General features: G+C 41.1%; 1 protein-coding gene across 1 annotated transcript in view; it reads right to left on the reverse strand.

Moving 5' to 3' along the window:
* Positions 1-16,234, reverse strand: part of BLMH (bleomycin hydrolase) — a 593,976-nt gene that overhangs the window by 431,004 nt on the left and 146,738 nt on the right. The window lies entirely within an intron of this gene.

A 16,234-nucleotide genomic window follows, 5' to 3' on the forward strand; every position in this document is an offset into this window, starting at 1 on the left:
ATAGTACCAATTTTGTAGCATACAGTTTTCTTTACATGTGTAATGGGGATTGTAAACATGTGCTGTTCTTTTTGTTTCTCCCTTCTCTCTCTCTCTTCTTGCTCAATGTTAAGAAATGTAGGCACTGCAATTTATAAATAATCCAGGTTAAAACATGATAAAAGAAAAATGTATGCATTTTTTCTCATTCTTGAAAGGGGAAATGACTGGATTAAAGAATTTAAACAGATATGTTAACACATTTTAAGATAGAGCAAGCAAATTAAAAAGATCATTCAATATTATGAGGCGTTTTTCTAGCAAGTGCAAGTAAACTCCATAACAATTCCACAGCTGGTCTTCATGTTTTCAAGGAAATAATCTAATAAAGAGATATTGGGTGCTTGGTTCTCATGTCTCCATGGAGACAATCTGATAAATAGAAACTGTCTACAGTCTGGTGGAGGGTGATTGGCTGAGGGGGAAAAAAAGAAAAGAGAAATTTGCTAAGAGATGATGTTCTCTGAAAGCATCCAGAAGTCTTCCCCAAAGTAGATAATGTTCTCTGAAAGCATCAGGAGTTCTCAGTTGGGACAGCTATAAAAATAAGACAAAATCAGTAGAACACCAGCTGCACCATGCATCTCAGCATGGATGACCTTTCGCTTAGGTTATGAGTGTGACTGTCAAGTTTGGGACTTTTGTTACTATTACGAGGGTAAAACTTCAATATTTGAAGGTGTACATAGTTTTGCATGTTAGTATAAAGTTAACAGGTTTTAGGGGGTATTGGTGGGTGTTTTTTTTTTTTGATGGCTTTCAATAAAACAAAATGTTTTATAAAAACAACTGTATAAAAGTTCAGCCTCCCAAACAGTGTATGCAAGTAACACAAAAGCTAGAACTAGACATTTAACAAAAAAAGTGTGATACACAAAAGGTGGGAATAATAACATTTTAATACAATGATGCTTTCTTTAATGTCTTTGTATTTATCTGTGAGGCCATTTATATTTAAACAAGAGTAGTTAAATATATTAAAAAATGTAGGGTGCAAATAGCTATGTTACAGGAAACACACTTAGAAAGAAATGAAGACGTGAATTTGGTAAAGAAAGGTTTTCAGGATGGGTTATTCAGCAGAATACCTTGGACAAAGGAAAAGAGGAGTACTTATATTAATTGCAAGATGAATTCCAACAGGGATAGAAGAAAATAAAGGTAGTAATGGCAGATTTATAGAGCTAAGGGGCTACTAGCAAGGGAGGGGAATTACACTGGCATGTATTTACATTCCACCTAAAGTCGTTGTAATGGAGCTTAAGAAAATTCTGGGAGGAATAATCAGTTTTTTTGCAAGGAATACAGCTTATAGGTGGGGACTGGAACTTGATTTGCAGCACTGAAGATGTGTCTGGAGGCCTAGAAGGGAAATATAACAAGGGAGGGTACGTTTTGAAGAAATTTATGAAAATATTTGGCATGGAAGATGTGAATTCAGTAGTAGGAGTTTGGAGTAAATTTACATATTATTCCCCAAGATATAAAAATCAGGCTAGGCTAGATGGAATTTACATTTCACAGGAACATTATGCCCATTTATTTGAAGGTCTTGACACCCACCCAATAACTATTTCACATCATGTGCCAATAATAGCTAAAATAAAAACACAGGGCAATGAAATAAAAATGAGACATTGGGGCTTTCTCACCTATCTGTTGAAAGGAGGGGAAGTTAAGGAATGGATAGTGGAGATAACTGAGGAGCTGTTAGAGAGGATAGACAATTCTTCTGAAAATATAACTAGGGAGTGGAATACAATTAAGGTGGAGTTTAAAAATGGAGTTGAAATAAAAGAATGGGAGCTATGGTTAAGAAGTAACAAGAATTATTTAGAGGGACTGACACAAGTGTGAAAGTATTGCAGAATAGGGGCAATCTCACAGAACAAGAAGAGGATCAAATGCAGAATACTAGGCAGAAAATAAGGGGTTACCTTGATGATACACACACGCTTAGAAAGATTTCTGTTAAGCAAATGTTGTTTGATAATAACAAAAGAGCACAAAAACTTTTAGCACAATGACTCAGGCAACAGAAATTAGAAAGGGTTGTCACCAAACTTAGGGAGCCTATAACATAGTAGGTAACAAGAGATCCTGTAAAGGTATTAGAAATAATTCAGAAATTCTATTAGAGTTTCTATAAAGCAAAGAAATATGAAAAATCAAGAAAAGATACACATGGAAATGTTTATGGACAAATTATGCCAAGGTTAGAGGTAGATGAGGCTCAATTACTAACAGTTACAACTGGAGGAGATGAGATAAAAATTGTGATGTATAACCAATCTACAGGAAAGTCCCCAGTAACAGATGGTATTCCTGTGGAAGTTTGGAAGGTAGGAAGAAAAAATGATTTGGGAGGTTTTGTTTAACAATATTTTAAGAAGAGGAGCAGTACCACAGTCCTGGAAGAAAGCAGTGGTAGCTGTAATATCTAAAGAGGGTAAGGATCCATCAGATCCAGCTTCATACAGGCCCATTTCAATACCAAGCCATGATTATAAAGCATTCATGTTAATAATGGCTAAAAGAATGGCAAAAGTAATGCCAAAACTGATAGATATGGATTAGATATGGATCAGTGTGATTTTGTAGAGTGGAGGTAAACATTTGATAACAGTAACAGAACGCTGATGATCCAGATGGAAATAGAATGTAAGAAAATACCATTGTTGCTGGTGAGTCTTGATGCAGAGAAAGCATTTGACAGAGCAAGCTGCATTTCCTGAAAAAAATTATAAAGTTGATTAGGAGAATATATGAGGGATCGGAGGTAAAGATTAAAGTGGGTTAGATCCTTTTTGACAATTTCTGCTTGAGCAGAGGAATCAGGCAGCATCATATTTAGAACCATTGGCAAAGCAAATTCAAGGATATAATTGGTATGGTAGTCAAGAAAAGCTGGCTTTATTTGCAGATAATATTTTGTACCTGATAAAACCAGAAAAAGACACTACAGAGTTATGGAACATTTTGAGACAGTTTCAGATCTTTTCAGAATACAAAATTAATGAAGCTAAAACAAAAGCAATAGCTGTAAATTATGTACCCACACAAGAACTGGTTCAGGAATACTCATATTTATGGGAAAATGATAGTTAGGAGTATGGATTAAAAATGATTCTAGTGTAGCAGTTAAGGATATGTGGGAAGAGACTAAAAAAAGATAGCACAAAAAATGAGAAAACGGAGGCTTTGTTATCAGACAGAGGAGAAGTTGTAGATAGCAATTAATAAAGAGCTGAAGAACTTTATCTGGGAGAGGAAGACAGCAAGAGTCACGTGGGATAAGATGATATTCCAGTAGAACAGGGCAGATTGGGATTACCCAATTTGAAGGGGTATTTCAGAGCTACACAGTTAAGACTCCTATGCATAGTACAAGCAGCAAACTATAATTCAACGTGGAAAGGGATGATGATGAAACATGGGGGAAGCTCAAGAAATAAGGAGAGACTGGGATTTTGGATGCAGGCCTTTAAGAAGAATAACAATAATCATGTAGAATATTTTATCCATAAAGTAGCAGAAAGTATTCTAAGAACTAAACCATAATGGGAATGGGGAAAGGAGGTTCTGCAGATTGGGATGACTGCAATTACGGATACAGACAATAGGCGAGAGGGGGCAGGAATTTATTGGAGAAAACTGGCAAAGGAACCAAGGTATTGGGAGCAAATTAACTAGAGAGGGAAAGATGACAGAATGGGAAGACAACAAGAATTTATTTGGACTGCAGGTTAGAGACTGCCTTCCCTATCAGGGATTGATATCAGAGTACAGACAAAGAGCAAGAAATGGGGGGACCTAAACAAAAGATCAGCACTGGTACAGTTTTTAATAGAATCTAGAACAGAAGCTGCTATTAAAAAATAAATAATATAGTTATTGTGCAATATTTTATATGCTCAACTAAAGAATTAATCAGAGGAGGTTAGAAAGGATTGGGAAGAGAAATTTGATAAGCAAATTGCAAAGAAACAATAAGAGGATATATGTATGTCTCCCAAATATGCAACAAAATCTAGAAGATTTAGGATTTTTGCCTGGAAATGTTTACATAGATATTTTTATACTCCAAGAAGACTCAAGAGAATTTCTCCTCAGTTACACAGTAAATGTTGGAGGTGTGATGGGAAGAAAGAGATAACGGGGAACATATTTTCTGGGAGTGCAGTGAGATGGTGGACTTTAAGGATTCCCTGTGGGATACACTGTCAGAGATGCCAGATGGGCAGATTGGTCTGACGAGGGAGATGATTTTTCTGAGCTACGATATAGAATCGGAATTGCCTAGACATGGTAAGGCCTTGCTGTGTCTAATAATAGTGGCTGCCAAAAAGCAATTATTAGAAAATGGAAATCAAAATCTAAACCAACTATACTGGAAGTAGTGAATATAGTAACAGAGATAAAACAACTGGAACTGCAATCTTTAGAAAAGGGTAAGAGTAAACTACATAGTAAAAAAAATGGGAATTGTGGGAACAATACATACAAGTGAAAATGAGGCCTAAAATGCAGCAGAACTTAAATGAACTATGTAATGTTTGAGTGAGAAAGATTGGGTAGATTACAAGTGATGTATAATGTTTGCAACTGGGTGTGTGTCAGTATGGTTCAACCACGATTCCAACACTATCAGAGGTGCAGTGGTGCAGAAACAAATTATCTAAGATTCAAGCAGAGCACCAGTCCAACGTTCTTTAATAAATGTCAGTAGTACACACAGAAAACACAAATTACTCACTTAAATGCTTAATTTAATTCACCAAATTGTTCCATCCCTTAAATACTGAGACTTCCTCAGAAAGTGAACAACCCATTACAAATCTCTCCTTTTAAAACAAAAGCAATTCTAAAACAATTAATCACAACTTCCTTAGATAATACTCGTTGATTTTATTAGAGAAGTAGAAATAATTAAAAATATGTTTATAGAAAGAAAATATCGTATAAGTTATTTTTACATTAAAAAAACATTAGTTTGGTTTTATATTATATTTCACCGAACGCTTCAAAACAATACATTTTAAACTACAGACATGCATACTTACAACACCAATGACTAACACTTTCCAGAAGACAATATATACCCAAACTAAGTAGGGGGCTACAACCCTCACACCACCCAATGTGGGGGGCTGTGCCCCCAACACACCCCCTAACTCTATATACTAACCCCAAGATCGCACTACAGTGGGGAAAAGGGTATATACCTTTTAGTTGCCTTACAATACTCTACCCAGTGCCAGTACTTCACTTCAGTGAAATGAGATTCAGTGAAATGAGTTTTCAGTAATTTGAGCTTTCAGCGATTTAGTCAGGGTGAATTCAAATTCAGTGAAATGAGCATTCAATGAAACAAAGTAGACCTATTTTTACATATCCTTGATCAAAACCCACTAAGCAAACATTATAGTTTATTTTTAATTGTATGAATATTGTTGGTTGGATATAGATTTTTTAAAAATGCTTATTAGTGTATAGGACATTTTATTTCTTACATTTTATACTCGTTTGTGTCTTTTTAAAAAGGCAAGAGTATTATCTACAGGAAGTTGCATTTAATTGTTTCAGAATTGCTCTTGTTATAAAAGGAGGGATTTGTAATGGGTTGTTTATTTTCTGAGAAAGTCTCTGTATTTAAGGGACAAAAAAATGCGGTGAATTAAGTTAAGCATTTAAGTGAGTAATTTGTGTTTTCCTTGTGTACTGCTGACATTTATCAAAGAATGTTGGATTGGTGTTCTGCTTAAATCTTCGAAAATGTATTTCTGCACCTCTGACAGTGTTGGACTCTCTCTGCACTGTTTTCTTCTTTTTGCTCGTGTCAGTATGGTTTGTGAAGTAAAATGGCTGCGGACTGATGTAAATTTGCCTATGTCACAAGTGAATATTTAATAAAGGTGTTTGGAAAAAGAAAAAAAGTCAGTCTAGGTGAATGTCATCCAACTGGATCCACCAGTGAATGTGTTGTTTGCAAACAGGGGTAAGTTTAACTGGAAAAGACAGGAGCTATTGAAGAATGGACCACTAAAGAGCTAGAGTCCACTGAAGGACATGCATAAAGAATCATGCCAAGGGAAGCAGTACAATGGCTGCAGCCATGGATCCTAGTGCTTGAAGGACAGATCTGGCTGAGGGAGATAGAAGGAAGACGAGCAACTAAACCGGAATCCTGAGGAAGACTATACAATGAAGTGGTAGTGATGCTACCTGTGTTGTGTTGAGTACCAATGAGCTCCAGGCTCTGGACTGGTGTCATATTTGAGTTTGCTTAGTTTATTGTTATCCCTAGTAACTGGCAAATCCAGAGCAAATAGTCTCTGAACTGTTGAAGAAGATGCTTAGAGAAAGTGGTAAGGAACCAGTCATCCATATATGGAAACACTAGGAATTCTTTGAGTCTCAGATGAGGTACCACTGCCATGCATTTGCTAAACACCTTGGGAGCTGTGGTGAGTCCAAAGGGCAAGGCTCTGAATTGGTAATGACTGGCTCCCAACCAAAAGTGCAAGCATCTTCGGGAGTGCCTGTCTACTTTGATGTTGATAGTACACATCCTAAAGATCTATGGAACACATCAAATCGTCCTTGTGAAGAAATGGTAGAATAGACTAAACCATAACCATTCAGAACTTTGACTTTTTTACATACTGATTCAGTGTGCTGAGATCCAAAATTGGTCTGAGGTTCCTCATCTTTTTGGGAACAAAAAAGAAATATAAGTAAGTTCTGAATCCTGTTTGGTCTGGTGAGACCTCTTGGATGACTCTTGTCTAGCAGCTTTTGAATTTCTTGTGCTGCTGCTTTCCTCTGACTGGGTGGAACATCTGGAAGTTTCTTCCCTTGATGAACAAGAAGTTGGAAAATGGAATGTAGTAACGTCTGGGTATTACTTTTAGCATCCAGGAATTTTCTGTTATGTTTGCCCAGGTGTCTGGGTGTAGGGATAATCTTCCCCCGACTGCCTCTAAAGCTGGATAGTCGGTCAGCACTGGAAAGGTATGTACGGAAAGAAATCCAGGAAACTCTGTTCTGCAGGAGTGCTCTGCCACTAGTGTGATGTCTCCCATTGGAATTTCCTCCTCTGCAACAGTTCTCCCCGTACGGATCTTGGAAATGTCCCCAAGATTTTCAGAACCACATTTTCTTACCAAATCTCTGATTCCTGGAAAAGGTTAATTGTCTGCCATGTGAATCAAGTTTTCTATCCCTCAGAGTTTTTCCATCTTATTTGCTGCAGGTAAGCATCTCTTTTACCGATGGACCAAATAAAGATGTGCCATCGAAGGGGGCATTGATGATGGATGTCTTAAAGGGCTCTGCACAGTCGCATAGCCACATCCAGTCATGTCCTCTTAGGGCAAGGCCTGAACCAACCACTCATGAAGTGGCTTCATGTGTGAGAGATTAACCTCATCGAAGCATTTGAAATAGAGAATAGAGTGGCCAGTTGAGAGGACATTCTTTTGAAATTGTCTGCAGACATGGACTCCAGCAGAGTATTTGAGAGTTGCTTGGTGAAATCTCTCTGAAGCCTCGTGAAATGTGCCAGGTAATTTACAGACCTCAGGGAGAAGGTCACCGAGGCAAAGAATCGCTTTCCGAATCTGTCCAGTACCCTAGACTCTTTTTTAGTGGGTGAACAGAAGAGCTTTGTTGTGCTAGCTCTTTCTTAGTGGCTGCCGCCACAGCATTTACTGGGACTCCTTTTGCTCCTGTCTTTGGGAAGGGCTTAGAATTTGTCAGGGCTCTTAGGGACAGGTTCAATGGTATCTGATTCCTTCCAAGCCCAGTGTGACAACCTAAATCAATGAGTTCATCCATTGGGGGACAGGGGCCAAAACCAAAAGCTTCCAAAAATACAGATTTTTCTGGAGAGGGGTTTTCGGAAGACCAACAACCTTTTTGACTGAGAATCTGTAACATGTCTTCAAAACAGATGTCATCCCATGGTGATCTAGGGAACCCTTCTCCTTCATCAGATTTGAAATCTTCCATGAGATACTCCAGTGAGGAGACTATAAGCCTCCTCTGACACATTCTCTTCTGATGAATCTCTTTTGTGGGATGCTCAGGGGAAGTATTGAAGAGAAGGGCAGTTCCTCTACAGGAACTGCTTGGAAACGTGCTGGAACTGACTGTCCATGTGGAGTATGCGTGATCGATTCTGAGCTTGGAGCTGCTGAGGGAAAACGGACTGGATCAGCAGAATAAGGTGGTGGTTCTCTAGAAAGAGAAAAGACCCTTTCCACTATCTCAAAGGCAGACGGACCTGGGGAAGTTGTGGCCATCTGAGCTGGAGCAAAAAGCTCTCAGCACAGAGCAATCATGACCAATCCCGAATCTGTGCCTCAAGGATGGAACCGGGCACAAATTGTCTACGGCTGTGGCTCCTAGGGGAAGGGATTGGTCCAACAACATCGGAGTCAATCCTGTCCCTACTGATCCGATGCTGACACTTCAGCTTCAGGACTCATTCCGATCCCACGGTGTCAGAGAACTAGTCAGGGATACCATCAGAGTCTAAGAAGAGATCTTCTTTGGATCAGACTCCGAATCCATCAGGGACTTCAGATCCTGGGGCTCCAAAACAGCTGAATGGATCAGAGGAGAGAGAGCATAGTATGGGATGTCATAAGAAGGCTCACAGATCCAACAGGTGACAGAGGTGGTACAACCTCCATCTAGATCAGAGCTCTGAGAAGTTTTTGCATCATCCTATCCCCAACCACTTCTGATAAATCTCTGGAGGACCTGGAGGATGTACTGGATTGTTGTCTTGGGTGTATTTTAGGTGTTTGTAACAATGGAGTGCACAGAGTAGGAGAAATTGGCTTAATCACATACTCAGGTGTATGACTTCCTTGTGAAGTGCCAGGTTTCAGATCCAAGGATCTGGGATCTAAAGATGGCATTGTTGGACTGGCCAATATGATTATCAGAACACAGGATTTCTAATCCAAAGATTTAGCCTCTGGATCTGATGAAATCATATCCAGCGATTTTTTGAGTTTTTAAAAGTGGCTCCAACAAAGTCCTGGGGACTTTGACAAGGAGCATTTTCTCTGCTTGGATCAAGCTGACTTTGTATGTTTAGTGAGGAGTTGAGCCCGAAAAGAAGGAGTTGAAGTAGCTGGTAGAAGTCCTTTTAATATCAGCTAATTGAGATGGTCAGCCAAGGCTCTTGGACTTAAAATAGAACAATTTTTATCCAAGTGGTTGGCTCAGATGCAATAATCACTCTCCTTGTGGGTATCTAAATTCAGAACTTTATGCCCACAAGAAGTGCATTTCTTGAAACCTGTTGGTTTATCCAACATGGCAGATAGCAACTGGCAGTACAATGACAAAAAACAATAAGGTAAAGCAGTACAGTAAAAAACAATAACAGTAAAGTTTATATATATATATATATATATATATATATATATATATATATATATATGGGTCCACTTTTAAATTATGAAATACCAATATCTTGACTTTTGAGATACCGAACTCAAAACATCAAGATTTCGGTATCTCGAAACTCAAAAGTGGAATAAAAAGAAAATAAATAAATAAAATAATGGCCAGGATTCACTAATCCTCCGTGTAAGACTAAATAAGTCTTACACAAAAACTGCAGCCTAAGAGGAAGATGTCAGCGTGCCATGCATGTTCATGAGGGCACGCTGACTCAACTCTAAGGCTAACAAGGAGCGTGCACGAGTGCAGGGGGCGTGTCGGACTGCCCAGCAGTCCAAAACTCCACGCCCCTGGAAGTCCCTCAATCTGCAAATGTCAACTGACATGAGCAAGTCCGCTCAAATGTGTACATACCCAACACTACACTCCCCCACATTCTAAACCCCTGTACATTTCTAAAATGTAAAACTTTCCTTTTTTTTATTATTCCCGATATAGCTGCCCGTATTTGTGCATGTTTCCGCGGGTTTGTCCATTGCTTAGCTACAGTTAGCAGTTTAGAGATCGAAGAGGATAATAAGAAACTTATATGCAAATTAAGCCAAATAGCAATAGCGTAGTGGTAGAGCCTTCCCACAAAGAGGAGGCATTCCCGGTTCGAGTCCCACCACTCCCCTTTCTATTTTCTGTAAGAAATCTGTATAGAAAAATAATTCCTGACATTTATCTTTTAAATATTAGTAGAAAGCATTGAACTGGCCTATGTAGTAGTGAACGTTATTTTATATATATATATATATATATATATATATATATATATATATATATATATATAAGAAGGTGAAATGGTTATGCATACTGATGAATGCATAAGTAACATATCTTAAGCAATGTGAAGCACTGCTAAGCAAAGTTTACCAGTATTAAGCACATTTAAGTATAATTGCTCATAGCTTAGCACTGCTTTAACTAGCGCACTAGCTTTGCGCAGAGCTGCACATCGCGCCAACTAGCGCAAACAAAACATGTTTGTGTGTAGCTGCGCACCGCGCTAACTAGCACGTCAGGCAACATAGAGCACCACAGAGCAACGTTGGGCAAAGTTGGCTAAACACAGCCACACCTCCTAGCCGGTCTGGCCAGTAGTAAAATAAAAAGCAATGACAGGCCTTGAACCCAGGATACTGTGCACCATAATCACAGTAATGAACCACTAAGCCATGACAGCTTTTGATATGCATGCACTTTCAACACACACATACATATTAATGAAAGTTTACCCAGTGCTATGCAGGTGTGCTTTCAGCTGAGATTTTCAAAACCGGCCAATCACAAATAAGTGTGGGAAATGAGGCATATTTAAGCCCCATAGGCGGGAATACTTGCCATAACTGGTTGTAGCTCCCATCTGCAGGCAGCATGACTGGTGTTGGAGAGGGCTGTCGCTTTCGAGCGCAACGGTGGGGCATTGAGGAGTCAAAAGTGATGGTTTGGCTCCTCGTCCATAATCATGATGACAGACTCCTGCAGGGCCAGTTCCAGGGCACTGAATACAAAGCGGAAGCCTGGAACCATCTAGCACATGATCTCACCAGTGCCACAGGTGTCCCTCGGACTGGTGAGCAGGTCAGACACCACTACTCAGAGCTGAAGAGATGGAAGCAGGACCAACTGAACCAGTGGATACAGGAGGCCCATGGGATGGAAAATGCCCCACTACTGAATAGGTAGCCATGGAATGAAGTATGTAAGAATTGCTATTGTAGTCTATATTATGGATAGGTATATGTCTCAATATCACTTCATTTACCTCACAGCTGCAGGTGTCCGTGCTACGAATCAGCAAGCCTATGCAGATAGGCTGCTAAGGCTGCGCCACCAGGCAGGTTAGTAATTATTCTGCATGTATTGTTATATAAAATAAGTGAGAGAGCATGAAAAAGAGTATTGTAACCCATTAAAGGTATAATAAGTCTTGAATAAGTCTTCTGCATGCACTGTAATATCAAATAAATGAGACAGCCTCTATAAAAGTGTGTAATGTAATTAATAAAGGTATAATTCCTGGAGTGTGTCCGTGTCACTTTCTTTGATATGTTGTTGCACTCTTGCATTATAGAAATATTACTATTGTATTAAGCGCTGTCAACCCACACTTGGGTAGGCCCATATAAAGTGGAAGAAGGGAGTGTCAGTAGCTGTTAAGCATATATACACAGTCCTCAACAGTTGGTTAATGGCCGGCATGTATAGGTTAATCTGGCACATGAGTAGCTTGTTATTGTGTTCCCCAAGAAATGTCAGTGTGCTGCTAGAAATGTAGGGGGCTGTCAAAATATAATTGATAATGTCACCTGAACACATCCAGATATGTAGATATATAAATATAAATAAAATATATAAATACATAGCAGTAACATCTGTATCCTGGACAGTCTGTATGTCAAATACAGGTCAGGTAGATAAAGAACTAGCAAAACCCATTTCACAATTTAACGTACATTGCCAAGTGTAATAATACATGTAGGGGATATATACCTGCAGTCAATAGGAAAGTAGTGTAAACTATAAGTACATATAAGTTGTTAATGGAGGTATCCTTTCACACCCTACTGTATATGTGCATAAACAATGCAATTCCACACGTCAATGGGTATGTCTAATTTCAAAACATTTGTTGGGACATATGTCCTATTGGTTCAAAAATAAGAAGTTATGCACCTACCATAACGTTCCATGTTAGTTGTTTCTCTCGCCTTCTTTCTTGCTTGATGGGTTCGGAGCCGATCCCTCGGCTCCGACTCGGCACTTGCTAAGCTCGAGAGTCACTTTTACCAGCTCGAGGCAGCCCCATATCCCATGATGCAAGGCGGTAAGTACCCAGATCTCGTTTGATGACAAAGGGCAATAGCACCAAGCATAAAATACTTCCCAAAGGAAGAAAGAAAACTTACAGATGGAAGAAGGACCAGGTCTGAATGGTCTTCAGCATAACATTTTCTTATAACAAGGTCTGTCCAGGCCAGGGGGAAGGAGGGAGGGTCGCAAGAAAGAAGGCGAGAAGACAACTAACATGGAACGTTATGGTAGGTACATAACTTCTTAATGTTAAGTTGTCAATCTCGCCTTCATTCTTGCTTGATGGGACCGCCCCTAGCACCTCTATCCTGGGTGGCTCAATGGAACAAACTCTTGAGGACTGTAGAGCCAAAACTGGCTCTGTCCCTGGAGGCCAAGTCCAATTTGTAATGGGAAACAAAAGTGTGAGGAGTGGCCCAAGTGGCGCTGCACAAATAGTGTCTAAAGGAAGTCTAGCTTGAAAAGCTGGAGAAGTAGCTAAGCTCCTAGTTGAATGTGCTTTAGGTTTTGAGCACAGCTGTTTTCCCCTGAGCAGATAAATTTCAGCGATGACCGAAGAAAGCCATCTGGACAAGGTCACTTTAGAAACAGGAAGGCCTTTTTATTATCCGTAGGAAACAAAAAGTTGATCCGATTTTCTAAATTTTTTTGTTCTGTCCAAATAATATCTAAGTTGACGGTGGACATCAAGATAATGTAGCTTTTGTTCAGCTCTATCTGAATAGTTTGGGAAAAATACAGGGAGATCAATGGATTGATTCAAATTGTTCTTTGAAGCGACCTTAGGCAAAAGGTTGGGTTAGTTCTCAAAGATACTCTGTCTTTGTGAAAAACCAAATAGGGGGGTCGAACCGAAAGAGCATGAAGTTCAGACACCCTCCTGGCCGATGTAATAGCCACTAGGAATAACGTTTTCCAAGAAAGAAATTTCAGGGAACAAGAAACAGCTGGCTCGAAGGGGGGAAGAATCAAGGATGTCAGCACTAAATTTAGATCCCACTGAGGAGGAGGATTCCTGATTGGAGGCTTAAGTAGGAAAATTCCTTTCAAGAAGGCCCTGCAGAGCCTATGGGACATAATATTATGATCTGCTATCCCGACATGAAAATTGGAAATAGCAGCCAATTGAACTCTGACTGTGGAAGAAGAGGAGCCTGCGTGAAAAATCTCTGCTAAGAAGTCCAGGACTGCCTGAACAGGGGCAGTAAAAGGATCAATATTCTTGGCCTTAGCCCAATAAGAGAAACGCTTCCATTTGCTTGTATAAATCCTCCTGGTAGAGGATTTTAGCGAAGCTACTATGATGTCTCTAACTGGGTTAGAGATCAAAGGAAGTGGAGCAACCATGCTGTGAGGTTGAGAGAAGGGATAGACCGGTGCAGCTGACCCGATTGGTGAATCAGAAGATCTGGCACTGGGTCCAGATGCCACGGCTGCACCAAAAGGTGATGATGGAGGAACGGGAACCAAACTTGTCGAGGCCAGTAAGGGGCAATGAGAATCAATTTGGCTCTCAAAACGGTAGCTTTCTGGATAACCTGAGGGATCAGAGGAAATGGAGGGAAGGCATAAAGAAGTCCCTGGGGCCAGTCCTGGGTCAGAGCATCTCTGGGGGGATGGCCTGATAGAGGGAAGAGGCAGAAGAAGTCTGGACATTTGCTGTTTTGGGGAGTAGCAAAAAGATCGCAACATGGACGACCCCATTCCAGAAAAATCTCTTCCGCTATAGATTGCTTGAGAGACCACTCGTGAGGCATGAGAATAGCTCTGCTCAATCTGTCCGCTACAATGTTGGTTTTCCCAGGGATATGCGTTGCTACCAGAAACCGATGAGAGGAGATCGCCCATTGCCATAGTCTGAGCGCTTCTCGACACAAGAGGTAGGACTTGGTTCCGCCCTGTTTGTTGATATACCAAACTACAGACATGTTGTCTGTGTGGACTGCAATTGTCCCTACGGGAAGAAAGTCGTTGAGGGCTTGCAACGTTAAAAGCACTGCTCTCATCTCCAGGGACATTTATGCAGATGGTACTCAACGCGCCCACGCCCCCCCATGAACATCCCTGCTCTGATAACCCCCCACCCCCACCAGGAGGCATCCGTGGTGACAGTGGCTATCGGGATGGGGGTACAAAGTACCCGCTGAAAGTGAACCTGGAGAGATGGATCCCACAAGCATTCATGATCTTTGTGTCATGTGTCACCAGAATCTGGTGGGGATTGGTTTGTGTGACCACTGTGACTGTGAAAAGCATGAAGGCGCATGTAGAATCAAGCCAGGGAAGAAGAGTAATGGCCGCAGCCATGAGGCCTAATACCTTTAGAACCATTCTGGCCTGTACTTTCTTGTTGGCCAGAATGATCCTGACATGACTCTGAATGCCTGAAACTCTTTGATCTGTAAGGGTAGCTGACATCCGAACAGTGTTTAAGTTTGCGCCTATGAAGGTAATAGACTGGCAGGGCGATAAGGATGACTTTCCGAAGTTGATCGAGATGCCCAAATGAGAACAAAGATTTATTGTGTAATCCCTGGCTTGTATAAGCTGATGCCTGGTGGTGGCTGACAGGAGCCAGTCGTTGAGATACGGAAACACCTGGAATCCTTGACGTCTCAGGTGAGCCGTGACCACCGCCATGCATTTGGTGAACACTCTGGGGGCTGTAGTGAGACCAAAGGGCAGGGCTCTGAACTGGAAATGACTGGACCCCAGCCGAAAGCGGAGAAATCTTCTGGAGCGTCTGTGAATTTTGATGTGATAGTACGCATCCTGAAGATCTATTGAGCACATCCAGTTGTCCTTCTGTAAGAAGGGCAGAATTGACTGAAGAGTGACCATTCGAATCTTGTCTTCCTCACAGACTTGTTGAGTCTGCTGAGATCCAATATTGGTCTCCAGTCTCCCGTCTTTTGGGGACCAAAAAGAACCTTGAGTAGATTCCGGCTCTGAATGGTCTGTTGTAACTGGCTGAATGGCTCTTTTGCAGTAGTTTTGAGACTTCTAACTCTGTAATTTCCCTTAGACCGGTGGTACATCTGGAAGGGAATTTGAGGGGAAAGGACTTTCCTCGAAAGGAATTATGTAACCCTTGGATATGATCGACTGTACCCATCTGTCTTGAGTGAGGGAATGCCAGGCTTCTGGGTACAGTGATAATCTTCCCCGACTGCCTCCAAGGAGGGACAGCCGGGCAACATCTCAGGGATGCTGAAAGGGCTTGTCAGAGAGGCTCTCTGTTTCCCTGGTTTTGGACCCCTCTGCCTCTAGAGCGGCGTCTGTTGTTGTTACCCCTCTGCCTCTAGGGGTAAACTGACCACGTGAATCCGGCGTGACTCCTTGGGATTTACGGAACCACATCTTTCCACCTTTCTGTCCTTTGGGATAAGGTCTAGAAGGGGTGGAAAACGGACTCCTACAGCAGAAAGAGTCTTGCCGTCCTGTTCGCACCTGGTCAAAGTTTCCTTCACCTGAGGGCCAAACAAAGCTGACCCATCAAAGGGAGAATTTGTGAAGGACGCCTGAAGGGATCTGCAAAGTCACATAGCCGCATCCAGGCTTGGCGTCTAAGAGCCACACCTGTACCTGGGCTCTACTCGCCCATCAGCAGCATATGATATTAGCCGCATGGAGGAGTTTGCAATGGAATTAAGGGTTCCTAGCTGCGAAGCAATCTTTTCTTGAGCTCCTGCAGCTGTAGGATCCTGTACTACTTCACCCAGCTCCTTAAGGATATCCCTCTGGAGTCTGGTGAAGTGACATAGGTAATTCAGCTTAACGATAGCAAAGGTCGCTGAGGAAAACATCCGCCACTGCATCTATCCATGGTCCTAGAGTCCTTATTAGGAGGATGGACGGTACGGAGGCATCTGGAAGTTCCTTCTTGGTGGCACCAGCCACCACCATGGCATCA

This window comes from Protopterus annectens, chromosome 13.part0 (assembly GCF_019279795.1).
Source record: "Protopterus annectens isolate FY-2018-M chromosome 13.part0, PAN1.0, whole genome shotgun sequence".
In the NCBI taxonomy this organism is placed as follows: Eukaryota; Metazoa; Chordata; order Ceratodontiformes; family Protopteridae; genus Protopterus; species Protopterus annectens.